Source organism: Macaca nemestrina, chromosome 1, assembly GCF_043159975.1.
Source record: "Macaca nemestrina isolate mMacNem1 chromosome 1, mMacNem.hap1, whole genome shotgun sequence".
Classification (NCBI taxonomy): domain Eukaryota; kingdom Metazoa; phylum Chordata; class Mammalia; order Primates; family Cercopithecidae; genus Macaca; species Macaca nemestrina.
In genome coordinates this window covers 78,297,561-78,303,560 of record NC_092125.1, presented here as the reverse complement: position 1 = coordinate 78,303,560, position 6,000 = coordinate 78,297,561, and the positions used below count along the sequence as shown (strand labels likewise).

The following is a 6,000-nucleotide window of genomic DNA, read 5'->3' as shown; positions in this document are numbered from 1 at the left end:
GTGGACCATGATTGCACCACTGCATTCCTGCCTGGGCAACACAGTGAGAGCCTGTCTCAAAAATAAATAAATAAAACCATATATATATGGTTAAAGTGATATAATTTAAGTTATGTATATTTTGCCACTTCCCAAAAAGTGTCTACTTAACTCACAGAGTTACTGTGAAAATCAAATGAAGAAGTAAAAGCCTTTTTAGGCTAAGTGCGGTGGCTCACACCTGTAATCCCAGCACTTTGGGAGGTCGAGGTGAGCAGATCACCTGGGGTGATCCAAGACTAGCCTGGCCAATATGATGAAACCCCGTCTCCACTTAAAAAACAAACAAACAAACAAACAAAATTAGTCCGGCGTGGTGGCGCGCCTGTGGTCCTAGCTACTTGGGAGGCTAAGGCGGAAGGATCGCTTGAACCCAGGAAGCGGAGTTTGTAGTGAACCTAAACTGCGCCACCGCACTCCAGCCTGGGCGACAGAGTGAGACACTGCCCCCTCCCCCAACCACGCCCCCCAAAAAGATCCCATCTGTACAAAAAAACTTTTAATTAGCCGGATGCGGTGGCGCGCACCTGTACCAGTAGTCCCAGCTACACGGGAGGCTGAGGCGGGAGGATGGCTTGAGCCTAGAATTGGGAAGGCAGCAGTGAGCCATAATCGACTCTGGGCGATAGAGCAAGCTATCTGTCTCTTAAATATATATATGTTTATTTTATTTATTTTTATATACTTTATATATATTTTAATATTTTATATATATTTATGTATATATAAATACACACACATATATATTTTTAAGAGACAGATAGCTTGCTCTGTCGCCCAGAGTCGATAATGGCTCACTGCTGCCTTCCCAAAATACACATATATGTGAATATATACACACACACATATATAAAATGTATATATATTTATATATATAAAAATATATGTGTGTATATATACATACACACACACATACATATGCAAGCATCTTTAACACAATTCTGATAAAGTTGCTTTGTTGTTGTGTGGGGCGTGAGAGGTGGAGGTGTGTGTGGTGGACCTGCTGAAGCCTGTTCACGGACCGCTAGGGGTTCTAAGTTAAATAGCCGCAGAGCGATATCACTAATCCAATGAACATTTTAAAACAGTGAACTCTACAAAGTGGGCTGGAAGACAGGTGAAATCAAAACCAATTTTTTTTTTTCAACACACTGTTGCTGCCTTAATGTTTTATTTCCTTCTTCTTGTTTTCTTTTCTTTCTTTCTTTCTTTTTTTTTTTTTTTTTTTTTTGAGCCTATCTTTGAAAGTTGGAACACCTTTCCCTTTTATTTAATACAATAGGTGACTTGCACCTACGGAGAGCTTGGAGAAAACACGGACAACTGGTATTTTTCCCGCGGATCAGGAGTCTAAAGACGCAGTGTTAAATCGCTGTTGTGCGCTTGCGCGGAGTTTCCCGCATGCTCACTAGCTGAGGTAGGGCTGCCATCCATCTCGAAAGATTTATTGACAGTGCCAAAGCTCGGTACTGGACACGACGAGGGACCTGGGTTTACGATAACGCGCTTTTGCTGCCCCTGAAGTGTGTTTGGTCCAACGTTGTTCCAGGTTTGTCGCCGTAAGTTTCTCTCCTGCCGGTCAGGGCAAGAGCCAGGTAGATAGGATTTATGTTAAATAAAATAAAATAAAAAAGGTTTATGTGAATCAGATTGCTTCTCCAGATATTCTGATTTTGGACTTGGACTCTAGAGTGTCAATATTTTAATTGTTTATCTGTGCTTTTATCTTCGTTATCTGGAAGGTTTTTATAGCCATATATTGTAGAAATAACAAGACAAACCTAGATATTGAGTTCGTTGATGCACCCAAATTTAGAAACTGCTTGGCACCTAAAAGTAAATTTATTTAAATAGCAAATATTCGTCCAACTGCCATTTCTACATATTTGTAGGTTTGCGTGATTTATTTGGATTTCTCTGGAAATATAATTGCTGGTTCAAAAGATATGTATGTTATACTTTATTAAGGTTCTCAAAGCTCTCCTAAGAGGGTTCACTACTTTACCGACAATGCTCAGGTACATGTTCCTTCACACCCTTGCAAACTGGACAAAGGACAAACTTTCTTTCTTTCTTTCTTTCTTTCTTTCTTTCTTTCTTTCTTTCTTTCTTTCTTTCTTTCTTTCTTTCTTTTTCTTTCTTTCTTTTCTTTTCTTTTCTTTTTTTTCTTTTCTTTTCTTTTCTTTCTTTTTCTCTGCTTCTGCTGCTGCTTCTTCTGCTGCTTCTTCCCTGTTTCTTCTTCCCCCTTCTTCTTCCTCCTTCTTCCTTCTTCCTCCTTCTTCTTTCTTCTTCTTCTCCTTTCCTTTTTTTTTTTTTTTTTTCCCAGACAGGGTCTTGCTCTGTAGCCCAGGCTGGAGTAAAGTGGTGCCATTATGTCTCACTGCAACCTCGACCTCCCAGGGTCTGGTGATTCACCCACCTCAGCCTCCCGAGTAGCTGGGACTATAGGCCTGACTGAAAAAATTAGGCGTGGTGATGCGTGCCTGTAGTGCCAGCTCTCAGGTGTATGAGGCAGGAGAATCACTTGAACTCTAGAGGGTGAAAGTGAGCCGAGATCAGCCACTGCACTCCAGCCTGGGCTACAGAGCAAGACTATATATCAAAAAAAAAAAAAAAAAAAAAAAAGTATTTAAAAGTTTAGCAACTGCCCTGCCATTTATGCAAAATTAAATTTCCCCCATGATTTGAAACACTACCTTTAGTGTGTTCGGTTCTATTTCTGCAATTTATTTCCTTAATTTGTCTCACTAGCCAAACTTTTATATCATATTTTGATTAAATCATACTTTATCATATTTTGATAATTGATAAGGGGAGTACCTCTGTTCTTTGTTCTTCTTCCAGAATTTGCTCCATTATGCTTACATTTTTATTTTTTCAGATGACCTTGAACATTATCATCAGGCCAAGTTCCAAAGTATAAATAATTTTAGTATTTTGATCTGGAACTCATCATTTTTAGATCCTAATCCTCATATGGTCACAATCTTTATATGAGAAGAAACTAATGTTTGATTCCTGTTGTTTTTCCATCCTTCTGAACTAGCTCTTTGGCAGTTGTAAAGATTTCTCAAATGGATAGGTGTTAGGTCGATGGCCTTAAGTGCTACACAGCTTTTTTTCTTGTCTACTCCAAGCCTCAGGCCCAGAATGTTATGAAGAAAAGCCTGTACTACACTCTGAGGGTCATGTTGATTATCATTTTGTATTCTCAAGGTCAGAATACTGTTGGAGAAACCACATAAACTCTTTGCCCTTAACACTGCCCTAATGTCCCTCCCTGCAAAATAACCAAAATAAGGACAATCATAATAATGGTTAGCCAGTCTATTTGGTGTTTACCTTGTGCCAGGGACAAGTGTTTTCTTTACATGTGTTACTAATTTAATAAGTACAACAGCCCTATAAGTACTATTGTCTCCATTTTACAGATGGAGGTACAGAAAATTTAAGCGGTTTTCTCAAAGTCCACAGCTGAGCCAGGATTTGAACACAGGTAATTGGCTCCAGAGCCTGTGCCCTTAACCGCTATCCTGTTTTAGATTAGGCTTTCGGAAAGACACCTTCACAAGAGTGTTTTAAGGCCCAAAGATGTAAAACTGGTAGAGAAAGAAGTACAATGGTGTTATTTGAACTGCTTTAAGAAAGTTAACTTGCCTGTAGCTAGTTTAGGCCTTGCTCTTGATCTACCTGTATCATCAAAAGGTAAATCTTATTATAGTATAGGAGGGGGCATAATTAAAAAGGCTAAAAGGGACCTCTTGTATAGATTTTGTGCTTTGATAATTTGACTATTTATTTTTTCTTTTTTTTTTTTTAACCAAGAACCAAAATTGTATTCATCTGTTTAAAAAATACGTAAGAAAACGATTAAGGCTAGGGCATAGTACTATTTCATTACTAATTCAGTTTGGACCAGAGAAGTACTTCAAAGAAGAATGGTAAAATATTTTCCTATTTGCCAATTAAAAGCGATTTGTGGAATCTCTTTATAAATCATTGTGTGCTTTACATCAACATTATTTTTCCCATTTTTATTTTCTTCTATTATTTTTCCCATTCTTATATTTTATAAGCTGATGTTAGCTTTAATTGGTGGTTATTATATATAATATCATTTTGTGATGAAATTAGTAGACAGACAATGCCTGAAAGTTTTTCCTTGGAAGAAAACACCATGGACTTGGCAAATACAAGGGTAAGTAGTTGAGTCATTTATGGAGCCTGATAAGGCTCAAATGGTTGCTTAACTGGTTCAAAGGTAAATGAGATCTATGAAAAGTTATAACAACACCATACAGTGAGGGAAGGTGATCATCCTATTACAAAAGAATTCTTACATAACATGAGAATTGAAGGAGCATATGAACACATAATTAAAATATGGTCACGACATCTGGGTAGAACAAAACAGTTGCACAAAGACCACATTTCCGGTGCAGAATAAATCAGATATATGCCTGGATATGGATATAAAGGAATAGAAATAAGAGTGACAAAGTATTTACTAAATTATTTCTGTTTTCTTTTCTTTTTCTTTTTTTTTTTTTCTGAGACAAAGTTTCTCTCTGTCGCCCAGGCTGGAGTGCAGTGGCGCGATCTCGGCTCACTGCAACCTCCACCTCCCAGATTCACGCCATTCTCCTGCCTCAGGCTCTGGAGTAGCTGGGACTACAGGTGCCCACCACTATGCCCAGCTAATTTTTTGTATTTTTAGTAGAGACCGGGTTTCACTGTGTTAGCCTTAATGGTCTCAATCTCTTGACCTCGTGATCTGCCGGCCTCCCAAAGTGCTGGGATTACAGGTGTGAGCCACCGCACCCAGCCCCATTTCTCTGTTTTCTATCTGAAGTGCTCCTGAATTAGTAGTAATTGTAACTGGTTTATTCCACATGTAACTCCTAGTATGCCAAGAAAATTAATCTAGCCTGATTATGGTATCATAAAACAAACACTTTATATAGAGTCATCCCTCAGTATGTGAGGGAGGTTGATTCCCTGAGAATCAACTGAGAACCCCTGAGAGTATTGAAATCTGCACATACTCAAGTCCCACAGTTGACCCTCCAAAACACTCATAGATGAAAACTCAGTTTTAACAGATCATAGACTCTCTTGAAAATAAAATAAAAATATATTTTAAAAAGTCAGCCTTTCCTGTCTACAGGTTTTACATACCTTTTCTGTCCGCATTTGGTTGGAAAAAATCCACAAAGTGAACCGGTTCAGTTCGAGCCCATGTTGTTCAAGTGTCAGCTGCAGTTAGAAACCCGTTATATTGGCTGAGCGTGGTGGCTCACTCACGCCTGTAATCCCAGCACTTTGGGAGGCTGAGGCAGGTGGATGACAAGGTCAGGAGATCAAGACCATCCTGGCTAACGTGGTGAAACCCCGTCTCTACTAAAAATACAAAAAATTACCCGGGCACGGTCGCGGGCGCCTGAAGTCCCGGCTACTCAGGAGGTTGAGGCAGGAGAATGGTGTGAACCTGGGAGGTGGAGTTTGCAGTGAGCTGAGATCGTGCCACTGCACTCCAGCCTGGGCAACAGAACGAGACTCCATTTCAAAAATGAAACCCTTTTCATTTTCATCTTAATTTCCAGATAGCTATTGGTCACAGTATGGTATTCATTACCTTACATAAATTTCTTTTTTTTTTTTTTGAGATGGAGTCTTGCTCTGTCGCTCAGGCTGGAGTGCACTGGCACGGTCTTGGCTCACTGCAAGCTCCACCTTCTGGGTTCATGTGATTCTCCTGCCTCAGCCTCCTGAGTATCTGGGATTACAGGTGTGTGCCACTACGCCCAGCTAATTTTTGTATTTTTAGTAGACACAGGGTTTCGCCATGTTGGTCAGGCTGGTCTCGAACTCCTGACCTCGTGATCCACCCGCCTCGGCCTCCCAAAATGCTGGGATTACAGGCGTGAGCCACCGTGCCCGGCCATAAATTTCAATTCCATC

At 39.9% G+C, this 6,000-nt stretch overlaps 1 protein-coding gene across 7 annotated transcripts in view; it reads left to right on the top strand.

Moving 5' to 3' along the window:
- The first annotated feature begins 1,432 nt into the window (after positions 1-1,432).
- LOC105493739 (3'(2'), 5'-bisphosphate nucleotidase 1) overlaps positions 1,433-6,000 on the top strand; it is a 29,850-nt gene continuing 25,282 nt past the window's right edge. Inside the window, exons 1-2 of one of the 7 annotated variants that reach the window (XM_071080925.1) lie at positions 1,433-1,598; positions 3,471-3,535. The gene's annotated coding sequence lies outside the window, so the exon portion shown is untranslated. The other 6 variants (XM_071080920.1, XM_071080919.1, XM_071080926.1 and 3 more) reach the window with 6 other exon arrangements.